The sequence below is a fragment of the Chrysoperla carnea genome, chromosome X, assembly GCF_905475395.1.
Source record: "Chrysoperla carnea chromosome X, inChrCarn1.1, whole genome shotgun sequence".
NCBI classification, from domain to species: Eukaryota; Metazoa; Arthropoda; class Insecta; order Neuroptera; family Chrysopidae; genus Chrysoperla; species Chrysoperla carnea.
The window spans coordinates 540,670-554,995 of NC_058342.1; positions in this window are offsets into that span (position 1 = coordinate 540,670).

Here is a 14,326-nt window from a genome sequence, read left to right on the forward strand (position 1 = left end):
CGGCATAGATCAACATTCGCGGGGCAATCCCACGAGGCTCCTCCGCTATCAGTCCGGCTTCCCTAAACTGAGCCATCCCTTTTAATGTCGCCGCTTCGTGTTACGATCGCCACCCCGGTCCGGACAGTCCTAATTGCCGTCACTCGAACACCTGTGTCGTGCTGCCTGGCGATACTTTCGATCTTCTTTTTCACTTCTGCTGGGGTAACCTCTATATCTTCAGCCCTAACCACGCAGGCGTAAGACTTCCCCCTAGACAGCACCTGATTTCCCGCTTCCGGGTCCGCAACATCTCTAGTCGAAGATGCAGACGTCTCCCCCCTAAGTAGCTGCTTGACATCCTCAGCAAACTGCTTCACCAATCCGTCATGCTTACTTTCCATTCCCTTAATCAGCTCATTGATGAGGGCTTCGTACCCAGCAGCTATCTCAAGAATAGCCTGCACTCCCTCTGCGCTGCCTTTCACTTTCTAACCTTTAATAGTAGCGCATCGATAGTTTAGTTTTGATAGAATAGCATCAATAGAATAGTTTTGCCACGATCGCACTCGTAATCATCTGGGTCCTATCCCCAGTCCCCTTCCTTGGTATTTTCGTGGTTTTCCCCTCAGCCTGGGTCTCAGTGTCGGAATGATCTTCATCTGTTTCTTCCCTATTTCGCTTGGTTCCTGGCGGTCTTTTGCAACCCCGGCTTTCCTTAGGTACACCACCAACCTCTATCGTCTCCTGTCTGCCAGCTCCATCGCTCTTTCCAGCTGACCCAGCCCCACCAGCTTTGTCATCCCTTCCGGCCGATGACTGGCCTCTAGAATAAACATCCTTCTTAGTTAAATTATCCATAATCTACTTTTTGCGACTAATCGTGTGTGGAGGGGCGAGCCGAGTATAATTGAGAACGGGTACACCCAGGGAAACAACTGATCCCGTAGGCATCAGAGGCTCCCACCCCTGTACTCAGGGGCCCAACACTCACCTGAGGTTACCAGGAATGGTGCCGGAAATCACGGACGCACCATTACCCGCCCGGAGCAACACAGGTTCCGACCCCTGTGTTCAACACATACTTCCTGGCCAAGTTCCGAAGCTAGTGGTTAGACCTTCCCACCACACACACGTCAGCAACGCAAGCGCACATCAGACCTCCACTGATGAGAGGTATCCCCACACCAGTATTGGCCACTCCCAGTATGCATAGTGGGTCGGCCGGCCAAATATAGGGGGAAACATATAACAATAGGAGAGAACAGCCACGAAACGCCACAAGACACCACAGGAAAACTGGTTTTATGGGTTTTCCTTCAGACGCGCAAACTTTAGTCCGGGGGAGCGAGCTCCAACCAATCAGTGGTTAGTGCAAACCGATCGGCATCCCCTATCCGCCTCCCGGGGACCCGCCTGGTGCTCTGGTCCCACCGACACTGCGGCCGGTGGCAGGAGTAGATAGTGACAAGTCGAAAGGGGGATTCGAGTGGGACACATGCCTTAGTAGATAGGGACATTGAAGAAAGAAAATTTTACTTGAGGTACCTGCTATTTTAGCCTAACCCTCACGCCCCCCATGGGGACGGGATTGAGATACGCTCAATCAGCGCGCCGAGAGCTAATTGCCAACGGCTACCAATCCTTCATTTCGGTGTAAGCCTAGGGAAGCCCTTTGGGGAAGAGCGCGTCCTACCTAAAACACTTGGGACTCTGCAGGTCCCCACCCGAGCAGAGGCCGAAGCCAGACGCTGCTCACCCGTCAATACAAGGTAGGCAGGAGTGATTCCTCAACTGAAGGTCTCAGCAGGCCTGCGCTACCCCCTCTAGCTTGCGATGTAAGCTCTAACACACTGCCCCCACGAGTCCGTCCTCATTTCACTTGCACACACACAGGCAGTGGAAACACCCTGTGTATGGGGCTTGGACGCAAGTGACCCATGGTACCCAATTAACCGCCTGGGTTCGGCGTTGTCCATGAAACATGCCTTGTTACGTCATTGGTGACTACTTGGCATGTCCAGGCCAGGCCAGCGTTCTTACAAACGCCAACTAGGCATACACATGATGTTTTAACAAAGTTTAAAATCCATTTGAAGCCGAGCCCCCCCCCCCCACATAAGGACCAGGTGAAGCCTGACCCGCAAGGACTCTATCCCGCCCCAGATAGAATAAAAGATAGCCCCTGGTGAAGAAGAAAGGAAGAAAAACAGTCCATTGTCGGACTGACGCCTCAACAAAGAAAACTGGCAGCAGAAATCCACTGCCAGTCTAAAACCTACTCGAAACAACTAGGATAAAATAATATGGGGTGAGCACTACACACCCTGAGTGCCCCATAGAGAACAACCCGCTGTGCCGTCCCAAGCACAAGACGGGCGCCCTCAAATCTGAGGCACTCGCCCCAAACAGCTGCGCCATAAAGTGCAGCTGCCTCCACCCAACCTCGAATAAGGATTCGGGCAGACCTCGTTTGAATTCCCCACTCCCTGCGCATGACCCTAGATATCATGGCCATGCACTTAACCACTTTGGGCCTGATCGCTCTCACGTGGGCTACCAAACTCATCCCAATACCAAGTGTAACTCCGAGGTAGACCACTTGTCCAACCCCGGCGATACGTTTGGTCTCCCCTCCCACGATCACCCGCATACTGCGACGCTCCGGGTCTAACCTGCCCCGCAGACGCATGCAGACTGTCTTGCTGTCCGACACTTCCGCTCCGACCCGTCATCCCCAGTTATGAACTGGCTTCATTATTTCTCCAACGGTAGTTTCCAGCGCACGCCTGGAACTACCTTCGAGGATCAAAAGATCGTCCGCATACGCCACGACTCTGACACCATTGTTCTGCAAAATGGTGAGAAGCTCATCCATGACCAGGTTCCACAATATTGGGCCAGCAATTGACTCCTGTGGACATCCCCTCGTCAGCTTCACCCAAATCTCATCGTTCATATTAGTGGCGCAAGCGTAGCCGTCCTTAAAGTAGTCCCGCCACATTCGGAGATCTACTTCTCCGACGCCAACTTCCACTAATCGCCGCATTACCGCTTCCCAGTAGAGACAACTGAATGCATTTCTGAAGTCGACAAAGACCCCCAGCATATATCACCCGTTGTAAGGCGTCTTCAGTGGATCTCCCAGCACAACCCGAATTGCGAGTCGTTCCACCCATCCCCGATGGCAGCCTCGAGTCTGCCAACCATCATTCTTTCGAGTACTTTTCCAATACCACTCAGCGGACTGATTGGTCTATATGACCGGGGGTCACTGAGTGGCTTATCGGGACCTTTGGGTAGGGCAACTACCCTGGCCATTTTCCACACAAGCGGAAAGGTACCCTCACTTAGGCATTCGTCGAAAAGCGCCTTTAGGAAGAGGGGGACTGACTCCCACAAGCACCTTATCATGTCGGTTGTGACAAGGTCCAGTCCGGGGGATTTACCCCTCCCCATCTTCAACACTGACAATTCCAGCTCATCCACATGAATCACAGCTTCTAGGTCCTGACTTTGGTTCGGACCGCGAACCGGTGGGGCCACTTCCGTTGATGGCCTGTTGCAACTTGCAGCATCTGGGAAGAAGACGTACAGAAGAGCTTCGATGCTCTCCCTCCAGGTGGTCGTCCAGGTGTCACCCACCTGCAGGGATCCCACCTCCCTCAGTCGTTTACCTCTGCACGCCTTATAAACTGCTCCCCATGGGTCATCCGAGTTCGCACCCACGAACGCATGCCAGTCCTTCCGCTTAGCCTCAGCCAACGCACTGAAGTACTCTCGCCTACGGCTTGAGTACTCCCTGCCGAGGAGGAGAGATCGCTCACCACCTCTCCTTCTTTCCCGCTGGAACTGTCTCCTACACCTATTAACAACCCGTCGGAGCTGCCATAGCTCCTGGGTCCACCAGGGGGCCTTCTGCCTGCGCCATGTACGTCGGCGCCTCAGAAACGTCGCATTCGTCTCCTCCAACCATCCGGAAAGAACACGAAGTCTGGCATCAGCGCCAAGCTCCATAAAATGGAAAATGTTTGTAGACCTCCCAGTCCACGCCACGAACACCCCAAGGCTGTCCAGCCACGCTGGGGGCTACATCGCGAGCAGCAGTATCAATTGTGATCATAATAAGATTATGATCACTGAATTCTACTTCATCATGCAGCTCCCATAAGAACTGACATTCTGAAACGTATACCCTTGATTGGGTTCGTTAAGCACCTGTAAGTTCCGCGTTATGATCCATTCCTCAAGTATCTCGCCGCGGATGGCTGACCTCCGCCTCCTCTGGTCGAGAACTATGCTGAACCACAACCCAGATGTGGCATTAGCGTCCATTCCCAGTAAGTCGCACATCACTCCGTAAGCCCGCTGACAATTTAGCTGCGCGATCCTAAGAGCCACCTTGAGTTATTAGACGGCCCCGTAGGATCTCCATCCTTTTCTTATATTCAGGGCAGTCGGGACTGGCTGCCCTATTATTACCGGGGCACCAACGCCCAGTACAAATGTGGCATCGCGGAGTAGATTTGCAATCATCCTCCTTGTGCCCACCGTTACCACATTTCCAGCATCTCCGAGCTACCCTATCAAAGGGCATCACTCTGTGTGCCAGGAAGCCAACGTATATCCTGCGCTCCTTCAGGATAGTCTTCCGTCACTCTGCTGGTAGTTCGCACAAGACATTTTGGGTATCACCCCTACCCATCCTGTTGACTACCTTGAATCGCTTCTTGCACTCCTCCAGGGTCAGGTTTTTCAAGCTGGTTTTGGCTACCGCGGTAACCAGCTTCTCATCCGTGCAGGATTTTGGCACGTCATGCACCAGGATCTTAGGCAGAAGACCCTTCGGGTCTTCAACCAGAAGACCGCCCGCACGAAATTCGCCGCACTGCTTAAGCATTTCTGCCTCTTCAGCCGTTTTGGTCGATAACGAGACCATCCCGCATCCTCCGAACAGCCCTAATTCGGACGTCTTCGGGCGGGCTGACGCACTCCAGCATTTTCCCCTTTACCTGATCACCGGTAAGGGGTTCCGCAGCAGATCTTACGACCACCGCATAGGACTTCACAGGTCCTTTCTTCTTCTTCTTCTTCCTTTTCTTCTTATTCTGCGGTTGGGCCTCGTTAACCGCAGGCTGGGCAGCTCTGGTGCCACAAGGGCCTGGTGTGGCCTTCGTCACCAGCGAGCTCGTGCTAGGTACCTGTGGTGGCGCTTTAGCCACCTGTGGTACCACACGGACCGCTTGGGACATGTGCTTCGCCATGATCCCAGAAACCATCACCCGAATCTCCTCCTTAAAGCTCGCCAATTCGCCAGCAATAGTTGGAGGAGATTGTGAAGGGACAGGTTGTCCCTTCTCGAGCTCTCCGACTCGTTTCATTAGCGCGCCCACCAGGTCCCTATATTTGGCATAGACCATGCCAAGCTCAGATATGTGGGCCTGCCTATGTCTAGACCCAGCAAAGCCCATCATGGCATGTTTCGCGGTTTCTTTCAAAGCCGCTGCCCGTTCGCAGAAGCCCGAAGCTTCCGAATCGGAAAATTCGGACTCAGTGGTACTCGATCTTGAGTCGCTGGGCTCGATCTTCCGCCTCTTTTCTCCCACGGTGTGCCAAGAGCCTTCGGCTTGGCCCTTATGCGCACCGTCCGTCTCCATTTTGTCGCCCTTTCCGGCTGACGACTGGCCTCCAGCTAAACCAATTTTATTTGACTCATCCATATACTCAATTTTACGACTAATCGTGTGTGAAGGAGCGAGCCGAGTATAGTTGGGAACAGGTACACCCAAGCAGCAACAGATCCTGTAGGCATCGGCTACTACCACCCCTGTACTCAGGGGCCCAACACTCACTTGGGGTTACCAAGAACGACACCGGAATTCACGGACGTGCCATTACCCGCTCGGAGCAACACAGGTTCCGAACCCTGTGTTCAACGCACACTTCCTGGCCAGGGGCCGAAGCTAGCCGTTAGACCTCCCAGCCACACACGTATCGGCAGCGCACAGCGCACATCAGACCTTTGCCGATCCCAGATCAGCTTCGGCCACTCCCAACGTGAGTGAAAGATCGGCCAGCCACATATAGGAATACATCAACACAGTAGGAAAAATTACAGCACAATCGCCACTGGACAACACCAGGATATGGTTTTATGGGTTTTCCTTCCCACTCGCAAACTTTGGTCCGGGGGAGCAAGCTCCAATCAATCAGTGGTTGGTGCAAACCGATCGGCATCTCCTATCCGCCAACCAGGGACCCGGCTGATACCAGTATGCTCTGGTCCCACCGACACTACGGCCGGTGGCAGGAGTAGATAGGGGCATTAATATGTATTTGTCGTACGTGGGGTACCTAGCTATCTTTGTTAAGCCTTACCCCGAACTAGGCGCTGGCCTTGCGCTCGAGAGCTAACGCACTTTTGACACACAGAGTGATAAAAGTCACTCAGTCTCGATAAAAAAAATTTTGGAATAATAAAACACAGGATCGGAGCAACATCAAGTTCCTGCAAAGCGCCTGTAGGAGAAGTGGTCGTTCTGTGGTCCACTCGAAGCAACATGTCAGTCACCCTATGACACGAAATGTGCTAGTAATGAAACCCAACCATCCGACCTTGGCGTTCCCTCCTAAAACGATAAGACAGAGACGCCAATCAGCGGACGGAAGGTGGCTGCATATATACTTCCCCATCTACACGACAATGATCGTAATTTAATAGGATCAGTCGTTGATCCACTATGGTGGGTACCCTGGTTTTTCGCAAACCAAAGTTTACGAGCGTACCGGGTCAGTGGATGTTTCCAATGGGCACCCTCAGTGCGAGGCCAAACACTTAGGTCTAACTAAACAAGAGGAAAAACACTTAGGTCTACCTCCTTCGTATTGGGCCGCTAATGACCATGACCCACCCTATTTCGTCATGGCCATACGGTAGAATCCCACGTAAACGGCCACATCCCCGACAGACGGTCGACAGGCCCAGGTGAAGCTCAATGTGTAACAGGATGGAATCACTGGAAACTAAGAGACGCAAGATTGTTCTGTGTACCATAAGTACTATGTGCGGTACAGTAGTCCTTATATTTCGATACTTTGCGCCGATGTGATTCATCCAATGGATAACCGTCTCCTACTATCTGGGCATCAATTACCACAACACGACGATCTCGTGAAGCAATAATATCTGGTTTTCGCTTACCCTGATTCGTAAGGAACGCACGTTCACAGACGACGTCCCACCCAATACGCCTAAGTTCTGCGGCTGCGATACTAACCACCTTATTGTGCCTAGCGACTCTACTCCCATGGGTTCTGAAGCACTTCTGGATGACTTTATGTGCCGTCTCAGATGCTTGGCATCCAGCTCGACATTGTCGATCGAAGTCGCGACCACTAGAAGTTCTGGCTCGTGTAGGTATGGTGTTCGCTCGAATATGGTGAAAGTCCACATAGTCTCTTCCAGTGAGGCAGGAGGAACGAAGCGAGACCCAGTCTGAAGACGCAGGAACCTGATGCGAATCCTTCAATCCACCACCATCTACAGAACCATGCAGAGCTTTTGCCATGGTGTTATTCACAATCACTTTCGAGGTCAATTGTACACCATAACCTCGCAGGACGCGCGAACACCACTCGAGCTGATTACAAACCAACCACGAGCGGGAAGCGGCCTGGAAGTACGGGGAACTAGACTTCTCAAGGGATTCTAGCCGACTCTTACGCATAAGCGGGATAGCCATTCTTAAACATGGAATACCAATTCCTCCCTGTTTAACAGGCGTATGATAGTATTCGACTTTAGTATCCTTAAGAATTTTATTAAATTGACGAATGACAACAGACCCGATGGAAATTGGTCTGAAGTCAGATGGTAATTTCGCAATTTTGATTTTCGGAATGAAAATAGTCCGAGTGTTCAACAAAAAGCCATTTGGAAGCTTGTATTTTTACAATGATAAGCTTTCGCGAACAAATAAAATCATCTTTACATAAGGGCGGTAGTTATGTCAATGGGAAAAAAGTTCGTGGAATGAAGTGGGAAGACATCGAGTCAGCATTCGAAAGCCGTTTAAGGACAAGTGTAATAGTAAATTTAATTTGCAAAGAACCTAAATTTTTTTTGAAGGACGCTGTAATGATGTTTAGTACGCGAATCAAAAACATTTTAAACCGTTTTGAATTCATAAAAGTGAATACATCATTATGTTGTCAGTTTTTTAAGCTTATTGATAATGAAAATGTATCTTCAATGAAATTCTTTAATACAAAGAATGTAATTATCGATCGTCAAACAGATCTAAAAAAATGGTTTTTGGTTAATGTCAAGGAGCCACTTTTAGCAGAATTGGAAGAATTTCAAGAACGTGATAGTGGGTGGGCATTAAGGGACATAGTTAATTTAAGAATACATATAAACAAATGTCAATTATTAAGAGGCTCATCATACATAGAATTACCAAAATATATTAAAGCGAAATAAGCCTGTGTGAATGTTCAAAATATTGATGGAGCATGCTTTGCATGGGCAGTAACTTCAGCCCTATATCCAGTAAAAAACAATTCAAACAGAATGAGTTCATATCCACACTATTCGAACGTTTTGAAATTAAAAGGTATTAGCTTTCCAATGACATTGAAACAAGTCCCCAAATTTGAAAAATTAAATGGGTTAAGTATAAATGTATATATTTTGAAATTGTGTAAAAAAGGGAAATATAGTGTTGAGCCAGTGTTTTTAACATCAAAAAAACAAACAATTCATGTTAATCTGTTAATGATACAAAATATTTATGTAGAAGATGATGACAATTTTGATTTTGATAGTATCAAGCATGATAATGATGATATAAATATTAAATATCATTTTTGTTGGATAAAGAATTTATCAAGACTCATATCAAGACAAATGAGTAAACATAATGGGGCAATATATATTTGTGATAGATGTCAACAATATTTTGTGTCTGAAATAAAATTAAAAAACATAGTGTAGAATGTGGAGAGTATAATAAATGTAAAGTTGTTTTACCAGCTCCAGATAAAAAAATAATGAAATTTAAAAAGTTTGCAAATAAAGAGCGTACAGTCATTTCTGTTTATGTTGACTTTGAGTGTATGTTAGCGCCCATAGACAAATGTGTTGGTAAAAAAGCAAAATGCTATCAAAAACATATTGCTTACAGTGTTGGATACTATGTGTGTTGTACATATAAAAATAAACTAAATTATTATAAATCATACAGAGGTGAAAATTGTGAAAGATGGCTTGCAATGGAACTGAAAACTTTAGCGGACAAAGTTAATGAAACAATTGAAAATCCTGTACCAATGATCAAATTAAATGCTAGTGAAAAAGAAAAAATTAAGATGGTAACTAATTGTCATATTTGTGGGGAGCCTCTCTCTGCTACGGATCGAGTTTTAGATCATAATCATTTCACAGGCGCGTTTAGGGGAGTAGCCCATTCGGATTGTAATTTAAATTATCATGAATCCCATACTATACCAATTGTATTCCATAATCTTAGTGGATATGATGCGCATTTAATTATAGAAGAGATAGCTACAACCTTTAAAGGTAGTATTAGTTTAATACCTCTGACAAAAGAAAACTATATTTCTTTTATAAAACAGGTGACAGGTACAAAAATCAAATTAAAATTTATAGATTCATTTCGATTTTTAAACGCATCGTTAGAAAATTTAGCAGCATTTCTTAGCGAGTATAAAATATTGTATAAAAATTGTTTTGATGGTGATAATGATAAATTTAAATTACTAACGCGAAAGGGTGTATTCCCATATGATTATATAAGTGATTTAACTAAATTAGATGAACAATCTCTACCATCAATTGATATGTTTTTTAGTACTTTAACTGATTCAAAAATTTCAATTGATGAATACAGACATGCTCAAAATGTGTGGAAAGCCTTTAATATACAAACCTTGGGTGAATATAGTGATTTATATTTAAAAACAGATGTTTTATTACTTGCTGATATTTTTGAAAATTTTCGCGATATGTGTTTGGAAAAATACCACTTAGATCCCTGTCATTATTATACTTTACCTGGGTTAACCTGGCAGGCAATGTTAAAATATACGAAAGTCGAATTAGAATTACTAACTGATATTGATATGATAATGTTTGTGGAGCAAGGTACTCGTGGTGGATTAAGCCAATGCAGTAATCGATATGCTAAAGCAAATAATAAATATATGTCAAATTATGATTGTAATAAAAAGAGTGAATATTTAATGTATTGGGCTGTGAATGGTATGTATGCTTGGGCAATGAAACAGTGTCTCCCATTAAAAAATTTTCAAGGGTATGATGATACGGACATTGATGTAAAGTCTATACCGGATGATAATCCAGAAGGGTACATTTTTGAAGTTGATTTAAAATATCCAGATGATATACATGATATCCATAATGATCTTCCCATGTGTCCCACTCACGAAAAGCCTCCGGGGGGAAAAAGTAAAAAGCTTATTGCAACATTGTACGATAAGAAAAAATATATTTTGCATTATAGAAATTTAAAACAGTGTTTAAAATATGGGATGATTTTAGAAAAAGTACATCGTATATTAAAATTTGATCAGTCAGCATGGCTCAAACCATACATCGATTTGAATATAAAAATGAGAGCTGAAGCAAAGAGCAATTTTGAAAAAAAATTTTACAAGTTAATGAACAATGCTGTGTTTGGGAAAACTATGGAAAATATTCGAAAAAGAAGGGTAGTAAAATTACGTACACGATGGTTTGGTCGATATGGTGTAAAAGTATTGATTGCTAAGCCGAATTTTTATAATCGTACAATATTTAGTGAAAATTTAGTAGCAATTGAAATGAAAAATCTATCTTTATATTTCAATAGACCGATTATTGTGGGAATGGCTACTTTAGATATTGCAAAAACCTGTTTCAATGATTTTCATTATGGTTATGTCAAACCCAAATTTGGGAATAAGGCTAAAGGATTATACACTGATACGGATTCAATAATCTATAGCATTGAGACCGATGACATATATGAGATTAAGAAAGCATATATAGATAGATTTGATACAAGCGATTATGAACCGAATAATATTTATGGTATGCCGTTAGTTAATAAAAAAGTGTCTGGATTACTGAAGGATGAATTAAATGGAAAGATTATGACTGAGTTTATTGGATTAAGATAAAAAATGTATGCCTATAAGATTGATAATGATAATGAAAATATTGTGAAAAAGATAAAAGGTATTAAGAGAGATGTTGTAAAAAATCAAATAACTTTTGATGATTATTATGAGTGTTTGAATAAATCAAAAATCAAAAATGTATACGTTCATTTAAACATAAATTGTATAGTATTGAAGAGAGTAAGGTAGCGTTAAGCGGAAATGATGATAAAAGATGTATGATTGATGGTAGTTTTGATACATATGCATGGGGTCATTATAAATTAAGAAACTAAAAAAATATTATTGATTGTTAATTATTTATGTATATATTGATATTAAATTTTTTTGAATTTACAATTTAATTTTATTTTTTTAAATTAAAATTGTAAGTATAGTCATTTATCTTCAAAAAAACTTATTGTGGTTTGTAAAAGTCGTGTGGCGGATATACTAATTAGGTCAAAGTAGTGTTTAAGAAGTATATAAGCTTGAATTTCTTTAGCTCCATATTCATTTTTTGTAGTACAAAATTAAAATTTTTTTACAACATCAACAAAAATGTCAAAACTAAGTGTGTGTTTCAAAACTGAAAACAATAGAATGACGGAGGCCTCAATTTATAAAGAAAATGTACTAATGGGACATTGGTACATTCAAAATTATTGGAGATTGAAAATTTTTGGCGGATGGCAGAATGACTGCACTTTGGTGCAGTTTATGAATAAATTGGAGACTATAATGGACTATGAAAAGACAGCAACAATATATGTAGACAAACAAGCGGATTACATTTTATGTAAAAAATTGTTCAAAAGTCCGCAAAATGTTTATGTTGAATGGATTTGAAAAAACTGTAAATATTTTCTTATTTTTTTGTTTGATATAACGACCAACGACGTTTCTTGAATACCTTTGGAACAGGTATTCTCTGCACCATCTTGACAACTATGGTTGTCTTCATAATTGTTGTAATTGTTACATTTATCATGAGCTCTGGAAGCTAGTGAAATATACTTTAACAGGTTGATTTCGTATTCAGCATTGGTGAAGTGGAAATAATATTGGATTTGGAATATTTATGTGGAATTATCTTCTCTACAAGAAATTGTTGACTGGTTTTTTAATATAAAAAAACAAATGTAAACATTTTTTTGTATTTATTATTTAAGTGAAAAAAATTAATGCATATTTGTTTTTAATATAAAAAATTTTTTTTATTTAACAATATCGATTTTATTTACCCACGAATCAAAATCCTTAGAGTATCCTAACCATCGAACGAACGCCTTATTCTTTTGACATTTTAGAATTTTCTCCACTAAGAAGATGTTGGGATATTTTACTTTTTGTAGTTCGAATTCATAAAATCCACCAAGAATTTCAGCTCCATTGGTATCGTTAAGAAGGTAAGTTACTGGATTAGTGTTTCGAATTTTTCTTATTTGAAATATTTCGGCAGTCCATGATGGTAGGTAGCCTTTGTCAAACAATGATTTATATTTAGAAATTCTAACATGATCATTGATTTTAAACTTTGGTCGGTCGGTGATTTTAATATTATTGTAGATGGTGGAGAGTAACATTTTTTCATTAGAAGCATTAACATCACATGGCTTCATTTTTATAGTACGATGATATTTTTGATTGTAGTTAGTAATCAATGATGAGATAAGATTCACCCATTTATATGATCCATTTAAACTGAATTGTTTCCACATTTGCTCCTTTATAGTCCGATTGAACCGCTCAACAATTGATGAATCAATAATCGTAAGCAAATATTTGTATCCATTATTTTCTTTAGCATATGAACCCATTTCAACTAAGTCCGCTTGCCATAAATCATCCAGACCTTTTATAATTACTCTTCTCCGTTTAAAATTCTTACGTGCAGGTATATGGAGTTCGTTGACAACTTGTTGCTTCTTAGATATCATATTCGATAAGTTTTTCCTCATTTAATAACTTTATATTTTTATTTAATTTAGTTATATATGTAAACCACTTCTGCTCAATAAGTTTTTCAACATCCGCACTTAGCTTTTTCACATTTTCATCATCTTTTAGCTCAAACGATCTTTTAAGAACCTCTAAGCTTTTATCAAATTGAGCAAATAAATTACGAATGCTATTATCGAAATCACCCGTTATGGTTTTTTTATAATCATGTACTTCTTTTGTCAACTCCCCCAATGAGTGTGAACTCGTATTCACTGTAGATGTTAATCCATTAAGTTTCACATACAAATTAGCTAGATTTTTAGTCATGACATCCAAATTGTCTGTTAGTGTAGTAATTTTTTCATTTGTTTTAAGTAGATATTGTTTGAGAGTTTTTATTTCAGAATTAGCTCGAAGTATAGTTGATGAAGCAGCCGATCTACTTGAACGCCCAAACTTATCAACACTCATATTGATTGTGATGGTGATGAGTGATTGGAGCTTGATATTTATACAATAATGTTGGCTTCATATAATTCCTCGAGTATACTCAATATTTCGCTTTGCACATTTGAATGACCTGCGTGCTGGGCTGCAATAAGGACCTTAAGGCGCTGACAAATTTCATTTACATCGTTCCAGTCGGTGTAATGAACATTATCAGTGAGTTGCATTAAGCCTAAGCCTTCTATTTTCCCATTACTATGATCATTATTATCGTCAGTAGTAGTTTTAAATCTTTTCCGGCTAATTGGTGGTTTGGTAATCGCCGTTGCCGACTTTTTTTTTTGATTGTTGATGTTTGGGAACATTGGTTTAATAATATGATTATACTTGTAACTTTTACTCGATTTTAATTGTAGATTTTCATCTTTTTTATGTCTATGTGCATTTGTTGTTCTCAAAATAAAACCATACTTGATTAGATCTTCTTGATTGTACAAATCTTCATCGGATTTCTTCATAAATAGCAATTCGTATAGACCGCGAGTACCTTTGTCCGATGTCTCACCAATTTCTAAATTATTATTGTGTATATGTAACTCAGAATTACCAATATACCATTTACCGTCTTCCCAGCGTGGTCCAAAAGTTTGATCGATAGCGGTATTTGTGGTGAGCGTACGTTTTAGATATTCTCCTGCTATATCACCAAAATCTTCATTTTTTGAAAAAAAATTTTCAAGTTCTACATATCCCTGAGCTTTAGGTTGACTCATCA